Consider the following 17,426-nt stretch of genomic DNA (forward strand, 5'->3'; position numbering starts at 1 on the left):
TCTCATTCATGCAGTAAGTTTCTCATCTTGTGCCAACTGACCAGGTCATACTTACCTGAGCCAGTGAAACGTATCGCTTGAATCAGCTTTCGTCACCTTGGCTTTTGCAACCCACGCCTAATTTTTGTCTGCCTTCTTGAACAGTATTGTTTGAATTCCTTCAGTCTGCTTTTTTTCTCCCCTACAACAGCCCCATCACTATCTCTTTAACATACCACAAAGTAAACATTTACTTATATAGAAACAAGGGTGCATGACAGACCTGTGATTCAAATCTCATTCACTGATGCACGCGACAAAAACAAAACTGGCTGGTGCAGATATTTTATAAAGCTGATGACACGATTGCGTGTTCACTTGTTTTGCGTCTAAGTCTAAGAACATTTCAGTTTTGCTTCTGTTGTAGTCAGAGCGTGCCATTGCCACTGGGTGTGTGTGTGTTTTCAACTAAGATTAGGTGGTTGGTTCTAATACCACAACCCAGCAGAGAGAACATTGCTTTGTAAGAAGATGACCAAATAACTGCAGCCCCCTTCATTCACTTAGTGTATGAGTGGCAATCTTAAACTAAAGGTAGTTCTGTGGAAATATTACATAATGTTCTTCTTTCTTCACAACAACTTAGACAGAAAAGCTTCAGCAGCATTAGCACTTTTTGCCTTCTTTTTCAGTGGTGTCAGCGGTTTTGTTGCCCATACTTGTCTAACTCCAAATGTAACTTAGTTAAATTTAGTCCATTAACAAGCATCACTGTTCACAGATCAGTCGACAGGCGACTGGTGGCAGAGGAAACTAATAATCAGGAGCTAGACTGCAGTGTGAGTCCACACATGCATGCAGGATACTGACTAAGAGTGAAAGGAATCACTGGAGTTTTATTGTTTTCGGCCAACAGGTGTCTGCTTTGTGAAAGGTACTCCCACATGCACACAGTCAAAGTCCTCTGGAGCCGTACAGTACCTTTCTGTCTCTTCATTGTGCTGAATAGCTTGTGATAATTTCTATTTGACTTGTATTGTTGCATTGTGTCCCCCTCTTTCTTTCTCACTCTTTCCTTCCAAAAGCCTCACCATTAATTTTCAGCCTCTGCAATTTTCCTCTCCAATAGCAGAAAGGAGCGAAAGAAAAGGGGGAAAGAAAGATGACAAAGACAACACAGGACTCCTCTCTTCCCCCGGCCCTGTTATTGTACAAAATAGCCCAGCAATAATTTTTTGTCATTGGTTTACTCCTAAAAGCCCATTTGACGTCGATCCTGAAAAGAAAGCAATAAAGAAACCTTTTCAGTGGAGTTGAATGAGCGAGAGAAGGAGGAATGAATCCCTTTGGGACGCTGCGACCAGAGAGGCCTTTTTATTTTTCTTTGCTCTGGTAATCAAATGGAGCTGAAATGAAAATGGAGTTTTCTATGAAAATAGGGGCCTTTGTTGGCTTGGAAGGCTGGTAATTCATAAACAATAAGCCGACTCCTTTTGTTTGGGTTATAATATATTCCTGCTGCTCTGAAAGAGGTCTCTCTCTCTCTCCCTACACACACACACACACATATACTGAAGCCAGGGTAAAAGCCAAAGTGAGGCAGCAGGGGAAGAGAGAAAGAGAATATAAAGGGAGGCAGAGAGGCAGGCTTTCCATTCATCCTCCTGGCTGAGAGACGACAGGATGCTTGCCTCCTCTCTCCATCCTTTACCCCGTTTCTCTGCTGTCTCTGTTGGAGAAATGACGGTGTTGGGGCTTGCTCTTCTTTGACTTGTTGCTAGAAAAAGATTAACTTGACTGGGGTTTTCTTGGCCAGGCAACAGGTGTGGAAGGATTACTTTTCTCTGAGCACAGCCTACTTGCCAATTTGAGGAAGGTTTTTCTTCTTCATTAAATTAAAAGTGGATTTGCAATTTTTTTCACCTCTCTGGTTGCTAAATTTGTTAAATCTGCTGAAAGTTGGAAGACTTTAAGCAAAATAAAAAGAAGACAAGGAGGTGCAGGTTGAGGGGTGATGACAAACCTCAGCATCAGCAGTATGGCAGGACCACAGCGACGTACCAATGAGCAAAAACGCGTCTCTTTGCTTAAAAACTAACAAAATGGCAATTATACAACTTCAAAAGACTAGGACTTCAGTGCTTGGAGAATAATTTGTCTGAACGTTTAACCCTTTAACAGAGAGGGAACAGTGACATCATCATCTGCTCCTGCATGGAAATCCACCTGCTGTGTTGCAGTGAAGACATCCAAGAAATAAGGTACAGTTTATAATCGGGATCAAACTTTTCGACAAAAGATCTATTGCAAGTGCTGCTTTTGCATATTTTGTTTGTTTGGAATCGAATGGTTTTTTTAAGTCTTGTGGCACACGGAAGGCATATTTCAGTGTTTTTCTTGATGTTTCTGTTAGTTGTTAAGTTGTTAAGCAACAGCCCAAGCTTAAAAAAACAACAACCCATATTTATGATCAGAATGAATTTGATAGAAAACATAATTAAGCTGGTTTCTGCCCATGAAACAGGTTATCACAGCTGACATTAAAGATGACACCAAAAGCAGGATAAGAAAAGCTTCATATTCTTTGCTTTACCCACTGTATACAAGCTTAAAGCTGTCTGATTATCCTCATACAAAGCTGCGACCTTCTAGTCGGTTGTTCCAATTATTCTTATTCTGTCCGTGTTTAGCTTCTCTGTGTAGTCCCTGTGTAAATCTAAGCTAAGAAATAAGATGATTCATTCCTTCATTGGTTCACTTTATTACATACTGTTTAATTAGTAATGGCCTTAAAGTTCACTAAATAAAACATTCATCATCCTATTTTGGGAAACAGATTTAGGTTTTCCTGATGCATCCATGTCTGTGTGTTTGTGAAGCTAGTTAAAAATCATTGCTATATTACAGTCACAACATTTTTTGTGTTGCAAGTGTAGCACATAGCCTTGAATAAGCAAAGCACACAGAGAGAGCAAAGGCAGACTTTTATTAAACATGTGCACTTATAAAGCAGTTCAGATGCATCAGACAGAACTGATCTGTTCACAGCTGTGTGTTCGCTCACTCTACAGTTATATGATGTTCATAAAAGTTTTTAAGGGGATCCTTGAAACTAAGGATCGAGCATGTTCCCCTGCAGCAAAATAAGGACAGAACAGACTCAGATAGGTTGCATCTTAATCGTGACTGAACAAGAGATCTTGTATTTAGTCACATGACTTATCGGCACTATTGGTACTAACAAGAACTCAACACGAACTCAACATGGTGAACAAATCAGAGTGAATGCTTTAGGTGAAGCAACTAACAGTATCCCAACAAAGAATCATTTTTCTCATTATTATTTACCTGCTTTTCTTCATGCTGGCTCCTTCCTGGTACCAACCTTTCACATTAAAAGCTTTCTGTGGCTACTTTTGAATCTGATTATATCGGGAGACTTTGCAGACATCAGAGCTATAGCAGTGTTGACATACAGATGTTCATGCGTGTGTTGGTGAAATGTTTAAATTAGAATGAACACTCTGAATTGTTTATGAACCATATACATATTACACAGAGCGTAGATGATTGCATTCATAAAACTGTTGGTTAATATAGTTGTTTTGATTCTGAGTATCCTGGAAGCAAATCTGTCCTGGCCTGCATGAAAGTTGTTATTAGTCAGTTAATAATGGCATATCATTAGTGTAGTGTTCAAATGAAGTGTGAATTTCATTTTATTTTAATGCTGCAAATTTACTGCATGGTTGTTTTGCACTTTTGTGCAATGTAGCTACACAGTCTTTCAATCTTGCTGCTGCTGTAAAGCATTTGAATGTTAAAAGTTTCTCACTTTGCTGGATAGCCAGTGTCAAGCTGTTTAGGCCACAAGTGTAAAAGAAGAAAGAACTTCAAAAACTGACTCTAAAACAAGGGTGTTTCTGATATTCAATGTAACCAATTATATAAACAACAACAAATTATACAGCATATTATTTTGTTTTAATACAAACTTTCTAAAAAATTTCAGATTTAAGTGCCAGGCTGAGGCTAAAACCTTCAGGATGAATTTAACTGTTCAAAATGACATCACTGCTTCGTTAAGCATATTTTGAAACATTGGTTCTTGTGATTGCTGAGACTTCCTGGTTTCTCTTTAATTACAGATCAACATCAGTCATAACAGAGCGCAGCATTAAAGACCTCGCATATTTAAGTGTACACAGATCTGATATGATTTACTGTATTTCCATTATTGTTTATTATTTTTTTCTAAACTGGACTTCCTGTCAGTGAAACAGTCTCATATTGGTGGCTGCTGGTGTTTGGATTTCCAGTGTAGGTGAAGATGAACCATACTGAATCATGTTCGTCATGACAAGATGCTTCAGGTCAAACACACCAGAAGGTTAAAGTGCACCACTTCCTGTGAAGACCAACTAATCGTTTTATCTTTAAAGTGATCCTTTGCACAGATGATGACAAGTGGTTCTTTTTCAAAGAAGGAACGTTGTTTGATCTTGTATTGCATGACTTCAGACAGTTTTCTAATGCTTAGGATGTTTTAGATGATTTAAAGTGCAGATGCATCCAGTGGAATTTTACCCAGAAGAGATCAATTTGCCTTCTAATCAAGTAGGACAAACAGGAAATGAAAAGAGTGCAGTATATTTAAAGTTGATCTAAATCTAAAACACAATTATTAAAGGAATTTTTTAACAAAAGCTGGAACAGACTGGTGAGATTAGATTGCTCTGTTTGAGTTGACAGATGGTGTGAACCTTGATCAGATCACTAGATGGCAGCACAGTCTAACAAACAGGAAGCTAGGGTTGGTGCACTCATGCTGGACAGACTTACTCCTTTTGGCAGGTAACTGCAGTTTTACAGTTTTAAGTTATTCTACAGAGTTAGACATTCAGTTTCATCAGAGCTATCATCTTAAACGTTTCAGTTTGTGAGCATGTTTTATTTTATCTGACAGAGCCTGATTTGAACAATTAAACTAGCAGCATGCCAGTGTCCTTTTTTAAATGCTTTTTTCTTTAAGAGGAAAAAGCCGCTAATTGCTAACTATGGTGAACTAAGACAACAAATTTAACCATAAAGGCATATAGTTACCACCAATAACCTCTATAATATTATTTCTTCATGAATTTTGTTAGCTTAACAGTCATTTACAATACACATTCCTGTCAAAATTACCAATGTTTTGAACTCATTTAGGTCAGAATACTATCATAAGACATCATATTAAGTCTGAAAATGGTGTTAAAAATGTGGAAATGTTGATATAAATAGAAATTCATCTTCAGGTTATTCAAGTATACGATCACTGCATCTTTTTCTGGCTCTTGTTAAAGTTGTGTATGAGCTGAACATTTAAACTTGACTTTCTTTCTCTGAAGTATAGATATATCTGTTTCCCATGCTAAGCTAAAACACCAATATTTGTATTTAGTTTAATTGATTTTTCTCACAACATGTAACATATAGGAATAAGGACCTGTTGCACTGAGCGTCTGAGAGAAAAGCTCAATATAGATTCTTTATTGCTACGATGAAGAGGGTAGACACCCTCCACTAGAGGGAGCTTGACATCCGCCTTAAAACTGCTCATTGAAACCACCAACAGGCCTCTGAAGCTGTGTTAACCCAAGCTGCTTGTGTGTACTAAACTCTATAATACTATATATAACTATAATGTTAACTGACCAAGAGAAGAAAAATGAACGCCTTCTGAATTGGTATTCATAGCTGGTTGTTGTGCCTCTAACAGGCTGTGCAGTGTGAAAAACGACTGTAAAATAAAAGTTTGTCACACTGTCAAAGTTTAGCTACTAGATTAAGCCTAAGAGACAGCTTAATTTGAGAGAATGCCATCTCTTCATAGCAGTACAAGGCATCACATTAGAATAGTGTTTGTTTAATATTTGCTTTTTTATAATGAAAACATTTTTATATTCTGGGGAGAAAGGACTGACCCCTGTGATTAAACTGAAAACACAGAAGATGACATTTTAATTTTCCAAATAAGAAATGAAATACCCCACAAAATTAGCATCACAGTCTCATTAAACATGCAGTTTCGGTTCAGTTTGAGGTAGACCTTTTTAGCATAGCCTCCAAATGTCTCCATTTAAGATTCAAGTGCATCAGATTAGAGCAAGAACAGAGAAATGGTCACATCACAGCAGGCTGCTCAGCTCAACCACAGTGTGAGAATAATTTAGATTGTTTATTTATTTAAAATCTGCAATTTTAGTTCATTAAAACACTGTAAAATATGAATCCACAGTTTCTGCTCATACACAGGAGAACCTTTCACAACACATTGCGCCTGTTTTTTCCAGAGGCTCGGAGATTAAAATATGAATAGGTGGGTAGGAAATATCACTTCTCCTCACTATGTGCGCATTATGCCATTTCTTCAGCTGTTATTTAGACTAACTGTACCATAATGGCCAAACGAGCTTGAGTGGAATAAAGCCTGCCATTACGTGAGCTCGGAGCCTCGACCTGTTGCTGCGCCATTAACTTCAGTTCTCAGATGTGACTGGATTGTGAAACTGTTGTTCACTCCTCACTGAGACCGGGGTTAACTGGGTGCGAAGGCTGGAGAAAAACAACAGGTGGTTTGACTCTAAATGCTGCAGGAAGTCTGATGTGTAAAACTAAACACAACTGCATTTTTTAAAACTTTCTGTGAAAGAAGTTATCTGTTTAGATGTACCATAGCTGATAAGTCTGATGTAATTAATTTGTTTATATTTGTTATTTTTATCCTTGTGCACAGAATTTAAACAGGTTTGGTTAAACCTCTAAGTGTCTCCAAATATCAGGAAGGTCTGTTGAGCTAATTAGTTCATAAGTCTTTATTGTTATCAACAAGCATAATGAAATTAAGACAATACTCCCTCAAATGTTGTAAAAGAAAAAATACTCTAATAACATAAATATACTCATATAATGTAAATCCAAATAAAATATTTAAACATAATTTATTGATTTTAGCTGTCTTACAAAAAAATCTACACTCTTGAACCGAAGCATGTGAGCTCCTTTAATCCCAGGTTTCACATGTAGGCCCAAAGTCAAACTTTACAGTTCCTCCCCAGTCCTGTTGGGCTTGTGGGGAGTGCTGAAAGCAGGACGTCATGGTCAGTCGATGGTTATCGCTGCTTATAGGAGAAATACAAGGTGACCAGCACTCGTATCACAACACACATTTCTTTTTAAAATATAATCTGTTTATTTCCTTGGTGACTGACTCATCATTCTACTATATTAATAGTATAGACATTTTGAAAACATTTCCAAACACTATTTTAAACAATTATATAGTTGTAACTTTATATTTCACAGTTACTTTCCATGATTACAGAAGTGCTGAATGTCCACCACTACATTAAACACACAGTGCATTTTCTTTCACTTTCAGTGTTAGACTTAGAATGCATTTAAAGCACATCTAAAGCTCTGATTGTGCACACAGTTAGCTTGTGCTTGGTTTTACTTTAAAATATTATAATTTCTTAGTATAGCTGAAAATGCCACAAAAATATGTTGAATTTAAGGTGGAAAATTATTTTACAGACAGTAACTTTAAATGTATTTTTACATATTTATATATATTTATTATATATGTTCTCAGTCATGCTCATTTTGCTTTACAATTCTCCATATACAAAGACACATTCAGAGGAGGCTTTTAAATTTTTGCCGCTTCTATTTTTTGTCTTCATGTCTGAATTCAGGTTAGGTATTCGAGTTGCTCGTCTTACAGTTTTGTACTGGTTGTTTCTGAACTCTGGTCCAAATCTAAGATTTTTTGCTCTGAAATGAGTTTTAAAAGCTTTGTCATATATATAGATCCCAAATAGCAACGGGAAAATAGGTCTGACCACAGAATGTACAGTTTACAGTAAGACTGTAGAGGTGTTGGATTTTCTCATTCTAATCTGTTTGCTGTCTTTAATGATATCAGACCTCCAGCTCTTAGCATGCCCTGGTTGATGGCCGGTGAGTCTTTGGTCGTGGCTGCTGGCTAATGGTGTATTGGCAGTTCAAACCACTATCATTTTAACATCTTTGATAAAAATGATTTTATGACAACATCTTATTGGTGATGTCCTTTGTCCTCTAATTTTACATTTGATGTTTTGCCATCTTTTCTACTTTTTATTTTTAGTTATTTTCATTTGCAAATCTCACAGAATAAAGGCTATAGAAGGCATGCATGAATGGCCAATGTAAAAATGTCTGGTTGCAGTTGAAAATGAGGAGAGATTTTCTCTGTGTCAACATTTAAACATAAGTTTAGAAACAGTCTGCAAGCTCGAGTAGGTATTTCACTAAAAAAGGAGGTGAGAGCTATAGAAATGAAGCCAAAATAAATAACTTTACTGCAGAATTCAATAAAACAGCCAAAATCTACCAGCAACAACTACACTGAAATTGATTTTAAAAAATAAACCTGTGAAATATAAGTGGTGTGAAGCTTTCCAAACCATTTGCAGAAAAAGCAGGGACCAGTGGGATACGAGAGTCTTCCTGTGGACTGAATTGCCTCAAAGTGCCAGCCTGCTATCAAACCGTGCTAATGTGATGGATATCCGAATGCATTCATTCTCGACGCAGTAAACATGGGAGCTGACAAACAGATCCTGGTGAGAGGGCCTCCAGCACAGAGCGACCGCCTCTCCGCCTGTAATGCATCGACAAATATAGCCTGGGTTCAGGTACATTTTACATAAAAATACACACAAACAGACACACGTTTCCTAAACCCAGTCTTTCCAAAAATCCAGAGAGCAAGCAGTTTCTTTCTCCTTATCTTTCTTCTTTTTTACAATAGAACAAAAACAGCTGTTGCTTTTATAAGAAAGAGGGGGGTACATTCATGGTGCTACTGCGTGGAGCTTGCAGCTGCTTTCAGTTATTTGTCTTAATATTTGGTCTTAATATTTTAATTTAACCGAAAGACACATTTGTGCTGCATTGTGAAGAAAAGAAAATATTGGGTAAAAATCCTGACTGCTGAAAGCTGAAAGTGTAATGGTGATCATCTGATTCAATTAGGGAAAAGGGCAGCAGGAAGTTGTGCATTCCTCAACTTAAAAATTTTCTAATTGCTTATCTTAATACTATGGAATGGATTTTATTTTCTAGTAAATCTTGTAAATAAATATTGCTGTTTGGTGAAGATGATCAGATTTAGAAGAGACAGTTAAATAACTGCAGACTCAAGTGTACTGTTGGTCATACAAAAAATTGTATTATCATAATTCAAAAGCCCGTCTAGCCTAAAAAATGTCAACGTTTCAGTTAACCTGAAAAAAGGGCACTTTTTGTGGAATTATTTTGGTGTTTCTAAAACTGAATCTCAAAGTGCAGACTTGTGAGGAGAAAACCAAGCTCTTGTCATTCATGCCCACATGGCCAGTGCTTACCTGATGTTGATTACTGCCCTGCTGAAACCATATAACCAGCATGTGTCTGCAAACACTGTCACAGTAAGTGCATTGTGGTTTTGTGGTTTTCACACCCCAGTGAGGCAAGCGGCAAATTGTGTTCAGAGCTGGACAGAGAGTCAAACACCAGGGTCTTCATAACTTAAACAAACAAACAAAAAAAACAACAGGAAACTTTAATTTCTGCCTTACAGTTGGGGTATGTGAGGGTAGCGCTAAAGTGCCCTAAACTTGCAGTCTTTCTAATAGCCAGTAGGTGGCGACTCTGACTCTTCAGGCTATTTCTTTATATTAAGTTTATTGGGGGGGGGGGATTACCTTACTTCTGAGTTTATTTACTACTTGAGTACACATTTTCCTGGTGATTTTATTTCTCGGGAGGTAGTTTGATGTCTTTTTCAATAAATAGTTATGTTCATTTTAAAAAAGTTATAGTCCGAGTTAGAGTAAAATAGATAATGAACAAGTGTATGGTTTAGGCAAAGTGTAATGTATAAGTTTTTGTGTCTTTGCGTTCTCACTCAGATCCAACCCTCATTTTTGAGATCCAGGTTTTTAAAATCCAAAATGGTAAAAGACTCCACGAGCAAATGAGTGATGGCACATTGGTCACATCCATCTTTTGCATACAATTTATCGCTTAGACTTGGCCCAGGTGATTTTGCTGTTGGTTGTGTGTTGTTCCTGTAGTTTGGGGTGTATATCAGCACAGCTTTGTCTTCCTGTCCCATTACATTCACTGCAGGGGCAACACACTCTCAAGCAGCACAGTTGGCTTCATTTTTGAATCCACTTTTTTAGGAATAATAAGTATTTCCTGGTTCTACTACTCTCCCCTCTATCATTGCTGTGATCCCGTCTTCCCCAAAAAATGCGCTGTTCTCTGCTGATCCATTGTTATTACTGTCTAAGACCTAATTTGTGCTGCCATCATATAAGGGGAAACTGCAAGGTGGGTCCCATCAGTTTGGGCTGATTTGATATTTGAATCACGGGGAAGTAAATGACAAATGAACTCTTAGAAACTACCTAAGCAAGATTTTTTTTTTATGCTTAGCTTTTTATCAGTGAAACGTAGCCACACTTATACTATAAATCTAAAAAAAAACAACGTAGGATTAAAGCTGCTGTATAAACTGTTGACAAGCATCATAAATGCAAATCTGCCTGTGTATATATTTAAATAGACTCCCCAATCATCCATGCTGGTGTCCCCCCCATGGCGCCCTACTTATACCCCTACACGATGAAGGAACTACACCGCCATCATCACTCTACTCCGAGCATTACACAAGATATTCAGTCTAAGTAAACGGCTGGGCCAATTACATTGATTTTAGAGGAGCTATGTTGTTTGAATTAGTGGAGGAAAATGGACTGCCATTTTCCATGTTGTTGAGAATTGAGCTCTTTTCAGGGCCTATAATGGACAGGATACCAATCAGCGGGCTGATGTAACGCTACACGCTCCTCTTTTTTTTCTTTTTTTAAACCGTGTATCACATTGGGTACTTACACCATTAGAAAGTCTTTTCAATATATTTCTAATTACATGAGCAAATGTATTTTTAGCTTTGCTAGTGAGTGCACAGGGCAGGAAAGTAGGCAGCACAGAGGCTGGAGTGGTGCTGGTATCCAAACATGCTGGAGGGGAATGTTTAGTGTGACGTGTCCTATTTTTTTCACGCTGCTTACTTTCATAGAGGAGACTTGTTTTGCAATCAAAATGGGGATCCATCTTTTCGAACCAGTACTCCCCACTATGACTTTTTTGATACTCTAAACCATTTTTGAAAAGTTATAGATTTTGAAATTCAGGCTTCAGAGTGACAAGATCTTTTTAACATACAAACTCTCAAAATGAAATTAGTTTTATGCACATGCTTGCAGATAAAGTACAAGCTGTTATTACAACTTGTACAGTAATGAAAGTTAAGTAGTGTCTATCGGGTGTTTTAAGAAATGCCTGTAAAATGTGTGCTGTTGTGGGAATGCCAGGCAAAGAACAAAACAAAAAACAACACTGTTACTAATGTGTAGCATAACTTTGTGGTAAGCAGTTGAAGTGACTACCAGTGACTTTAAAAGATGCTGTTACTTCATTCAAGATGGCTAACACTAACCTGACCAGCGCTAGCTACAAAGCAATCAAATCTTATTCGAGACGAATTCCAAAACTCAATCTATCACTAAACTTGAATCTCCTGATTCAGTCATGTGCATTTGGCTCCTAATGCAGACTGTATCAGTCCTCATACTTTGAAAAACTTCAATACCACAAGTTTTCCATAGGTAGTATCAGAACTTAGCAATTATATTGACCAATATTAGTTAGCTTCTAACTAAATGATCATATTAATTGGTTGAGATAATTGCTCTAAACTGGACAATTTCAGGTGGTTGATGGTCCATCCATCCGTTTCCGGTTATCCATTTCAGGGTCGCGGGGGGCGCTGGAGCCTATCCCAGCTGTCATAGGGCGAGAGGCGGGGTACACCCTGGACAGGTCACCAGTCTGTTGCAGGGCTAACACACAGAGACAGACAACCATTTGCACTCACATTCACACCTATGGGCAATTTGGATTAATCAATTAACCTATCCCCACAAACTGCATGTTTTTGGATGGTGAGAGGAAGCTGGAGTACCCGGAGGGAACCCACGCAAATACGGGGAGAACATGCAAACTCCACACAGAAAGACCCCGGCCTGATGGCGGAATGGAACTCAGGACCTTCTTGCTGTGCAGCAACAGTGCTAACCACCATGCCTCTGTGCTGCCCGACAATTTCATCCATTCGCTTCTGCTTATCCTTTTGAGGGTCGCGGGCAAAATTTACAAAAAAAAAACAAACAACAAAAACAAAAAAACCCTGAACATTTTGGGTAAACACAGGGAAACATTACCTTGGCCTCTGGAGAATTTTAAGAGCCACTTTTGAGCATTTTTGCCTTTTAGAGAGGTCTGACCAGAAGAATAGTCCCTCAGCAGCATATTAGCAAACAGCAACAGCAATCGCAAAATACATTTTTAACATCAGCCATATTTCCACAAAAGACCCTTCTGTTCCAAAAGCCGTTGGTTATACAGTCAGTGGGGCTGTTAAGAACAGTCAGAAACTTATTATATTTCCTAATGTAAAAATAAAAAATAAAAACACGTCATTGTACAGGCATGAATAGGGTTAAAGCAACCACCCCACCTCCCCCGTGTAATACACACACAGACACACTCCCATGCACTCCTAAACCAGAGCACCACTAAGTAAGAAATCAAATGTCATTCTCGGGGGCCAAGTCGATTTCAATCTCTATTTTCACCTTTTCCAAAAACCCATAAATGCAGCTCTTAACACAGGGCTGAGAGCTGGGAGAGCAGAGGGTTAAATTGGGGTCCAGGGCTCTGTCAGGCTTGGGTTAACTGCCGTGTCATAGTGGCTTTTGTCCTCTGAACCGCGCTGCGCTGATTGTGCGTGGCGGACAGCACAGCCTGAAGTGATCTGGAAGGTTGTCGGTTTGAATCTACGCAGTGAATTGGCCCCAGCACTGCTGCTCGAGAGTCTCCGATATGGCTGCCAGAGAGTGTTTTATGTGAACCTTTTCAGAGGGACCGAGCTCTTTCTCTTTGCTTTAAATAGAGCAGAGGGATGTCTTATGGGCCTTGTCACTCAGCAAAGACAAATATCTTGTTGTATATGTTGCTGCTGTATGATCAAAAAGCTTTCAGGCCTTATAGCTGGCAATAACCACAAGAGAAATGCCTCTCCAGCCACGTATCATAGCTGTCTCACAACAAGCCTCGCCTCAAAATAATTTCTTAATCCATTAATTGGCGTGGAGCAGCATTCGGGGCAGGGCTTTTTGTTCAGTATGTTTTTCAGAGATGCATACTAATCATATAAAGTGATCCTTTGTGCTCAGGTTGACAGCAACAGCGAGGGCTTTTAGGCGCACGCGCGCACACACACTCAGCGAGGCATGTGTCTGGGAGCGCCGACGGCAGAACGAGTGTATTATTTTCCCTGAAGAGTGTTATTTTCCTGTCAAGGCTTGATGGCAACGTGCCAACAGATGTGACAGGGAGCGATCATCCCTCCTTCATACAGTACAGAGAGAGAGGGGAAGTGAGGAGGGATGGATGAGGACAGAGAGAGTAAGACAGACACAGCCCGCGCTAGCTGGGTTTCCATGCGGGCACATTTTTATGCAAATTATGATGTATCGAATTTGAAAAGCAGCATGAAAAATGGCTAATTCTAATGAAATTTTCTCAGGAAAAACTTTTTCTGCTGGAGGCCAGGAGTTTGATTTAAGACTTTAGATTGAAGCCCATGTTGTCACCGACATGGGGATACAATCCGTTCACCCTGAACTCCCAGCTGCTACCACAAAGAGTCATACATCCACTTATGCTAAATCCTAAAGTTATTTCTTTACAGGAACTGACTGTAGCTAGCATACTTGCAGTTTTTATGGGTATTAAGACTTGCGTGTGTTCCTTGTTTGTCAAGCTGTGGCTGTGTACTTTCTTTTCTTCTGCCTTTTTCCCCTCCTCACTGATTTTTGAGGTTTTTAAAGTTGACTATTCAGTCCTTTTTACTACTCCATACTTGGCTTTTCAGAGTGCTGACGTTTTTTTCCCACCAATTTGAGAAGCATTTGTGGTGGGCATACAACACTTAAAAAAGACTTTTGAATGTGCAATCAGAAGAGCTTAAAATTCAACAGTTCTTCCAATAAACAATTAACGTTTTAGCAGCTCCACTGTAGTCTAGATTGCATATAAGGCTTTTAAAGGCTATTCACCTAATATCAAAAGTATTTTTTTCTTCTTTCTGATTTGCATCAAGTGACTGCTGTAATTTTATCATGATATTTAAATGTGGATTCAGACACTTTTTTGCTGCAGCTTGTTGTAACAGTAAAAGTTAACAGCATGTCACTGTGACTCTGTGCTGATTTCACATATTCACCTGCTTCTTTTCAAAGGCATTGGTCAAAGTTCCAGGTTGGTAGGAAAGTCTTACAATTATGCTTTGTAGACCTGGCTGTCTTTCATATGATATTTTCCCATTTGTGAATTTTAATTGATAGAAGATAAATACATAAATACATAAACAATTTAAAAATATTGCAATGTAAATATTAGAAAGTTGTGCAAATGATTAGGATTGGACTAGGTCAAATAGAGTATATAGACAAATAAGTGAAACATCTGTATGTAAATGGGTCAATATACTTTATCGGGATGTATGGGCACAGATGTATTACTGAACCGGTCTGCTCAATGCAGGCCTATCCTAGTCTTTTTCTTTGAGGTGGTGGTTAACATTTATTCCTGGCAAGTCAAACAATGACAAAGAGACAAAAAAGGTTGTTGTTTTAATGTTTCCCACAGAATTAGATTCACATGTGTACACATGCATTAAATTACTCGTTCATTTGGGTAATTAGCTGGATCGCCAGCAGTAAGTCCAACTCCAGCATCACAGATGCCTAAGCCAGTTAAACCACGGTTGCAGGTTGTGGTAATTAAGTTACAAAATATACCTTGGTAGCCTACCTAGCTAAAGGCAAACTAATGTAGGACATGTGGGAACTTTCTGCACGTTTGGGTTCACTCTTGTTGCCGTGCATGTTAAGGACAACAAAATAAGACGTATCTGAAGGGATGAGGAAGTTCTATACCTAAAAGATGGTTGCGGAGCGTTAACTATATTTTTGCCCAGTGGTCTTTTGCAGGATCGTTATCAGGTGCTACAAATCTGTGGGAATCTCTGCTTCAAGAAACCCACTTGAATCACTGCTGGATGTTGCTCTTGCAGACTAAATTTGGATTTCCACTCCAGATCTTGCCTCAGTAATCTGATCTCCTGAGCCAGCTTTTCCCGAGAAGCACACAGTGAGACTCGCTGATGAGCGCTGCTATTCAGAGCTACCTGATAAATAACAGCTGCAGCAGATCAAATTATAGTGTGTGTGTGTTAATGCCACTGTTCTCCTTTGTCATCTGGTAAAGTCTGTAACTAAACTGATTCTTGCCATTATCTCCCTCTCTTTCTGTGCTCCTCAATATCGCTCTCTTTGCTCCTTTACCCTCTTCATTTACTACTTCCCTAACTAAAAAACAAAGAAAAGCAAAACAAAGCAGAAGAAAACAAAAGGAAAGAAAGAGGAACATGTCATTACTGGTTGTGTTTCTACAGCCGCACAATACCCTGACCACCCTCATCAAGTGATAGGAGATCGCGTGCACGCGGGCAAGTACGAGAGAGCGATAGAGCCCCCGTGCGACGAAAGGCAGTTTAATTTAGATAATTATCTCACAAATTAACCACAAACTCCTTCCCTGTTAATTACCTGTCCTGGGGAGCGGCGCAGGAAAACAAAAAGCAGAGCCAGGGAGGTCTTTGTTCAGATCTTCTTGGGGGGGCCATAAATTGCTTACGCTCCTGCTGAAAAGCCAGATAACCCTTTTGAAGGAACAACCACTAAAGCATTTGATAGGCTAATGGGGAATACTGTTAGCATCCCTGCTTGTAATTGGACGTCATAAATCTGGCCCAGGTGATGGGGGTAACAAAAGAGGGGTTTTGTCTGGGTGTCAAGGCCACAACGCGACTTGTAAATCCTTCTCCCTGCTGAATGGCACTATCTGACGTTCCACATAGAGCTACAAGACGAGATCTCCCGGTGTTTACATGTGCTCACATACGCACAACAATATATACACTTTATATGTATATATGTCTGTGTACGTGTGTGTTTGTATCTGCTCCAGCGTGCTAATTAAAAGACCTTTTCTTATCTCGGTGTCTGCTGAAGGTGATTCTGTCAGCTGCTATTAACCTTGCCTTTATAATGACAGCTCAGCTGATTAGATTCAACACTTAAAGCCCTGACATTTCCAGTTTCACTCCGTTATTTTTCTTCTTCGGGTCTTTGTGGCTGTTACAAACACGCTCTCCACATCTTTATCTTCTTTAATAATGACTTGTGTTGTTAGGGCTCCTCATTAAAAACCAACATTAAAGCCTTGTTTTTTTTTAAGCTTTCAACAAACAGCACCAAAGTATTTTTCCATAAGTAAGCAATGTGCTTAGAAGAAAATCAAAAGGTAAAACTGTAATAAAAAGAAAACACGTTTAAATTTAATGAAACAAAAACAAAAAAAGCACAGTAGGTAGTCCAGCTGCTTAAAAGAAATCTTGGAAACAGATTATATTTTAGCTTGTGTGGAAAAATTTGACAAGGTTAGTTTTTTAGCAAAAGCCGCTCAGCTTAATTTCCCTCCATGTCTCCTTAAGTGCTAATAAAAATAACTGTCTTTATCTTTGGTCAGTGTCAGGGAGGCATTTTGTTATCGCCTCATTTCAAAGTTGGTGGAGCTTTAGTATGATTATCAGAAGTTTAGCTGCCTGACACTTTTTCTCTCTCCTAGCTGGAAGGTCAGACAGCGGTCATTGCATGAGTAATGTCTAAACTATACAGTTTTTAAACCCTTAGCAGACACCATGGCAGTGTGCTTCACTAGTAGAGTCATGCTTATAACTTTGTTAACGAGGTTAAAGAGCATTTAATGTTGAGTGCAGCTGAATCTGATGATTGCATTCTCACACACATCTCAGTGTAGAAATGTTCAGGGCTGCAGTTCACCTGCGATATTGGCTTTACTGGTTTAGTAAAAATAATGCCAACTGATGGCTGCTTTTGAAGCATCTCAAGTTTCAGAGATCCATTCTTGTTTTGGTTTGAGTTTGGACTACTTTTTCTTTTTGCTGGGTGAAGCTTCAAGTTACTCTTGTTCTTCTACCTAACCTGTACCTCTTTTCAGCTACCCAAGGAGGCTGAGTACCATCTTCTTTTTCCTTCATTTTCCTGCCCAGTAGCAAGGCTAACGAACAGGTGTCAAAGTGCAGACAATGTCCATATTCAGTTGCAACTACAAACAGGTTAAAGCAAAAAAAACGTTCTCAATTTCCAGTTTTTGTT

General features: G+C 38.8%; 1 long non-coding RNA gene across 1 annotated transcript in view; it reads left to right on the plus strand.

The window, feature by feature from the left end:
* Positions 1–1,624: 1,624 nt before the first annotated feature.
* Positions 1,625–17,426, plus strand: part of LOC146360863 (uncharacterized) — a 118,955-nt gene continuing 103,153 nt past the window's right edge. Inside the window, exon 1 of the long non-coding RNA XR_014799452.1 lies at positions 1,625–2,240. This is a non-coding gene — a long non-coding RNA (uncharacterized LOC146360863). The remainder of the gene's footprint in view (positions 2,241–17,426) is intronic.

Source organism: Perissodus microlepis, chromosome 23, assembly GCF_051167445.1.
Source record: "Perissodus microlepis isolate ML-2025 ecotype Zambia chromosome 23, ASM5116744v1, whole genome shotgun sequence".
Taxonomy (NCBI): Eukaryota; Metazoa; Chordata; class Actinopteri; order Cichliformes; family Cichlidae; genus Perissodus; species Perissodus microlepis.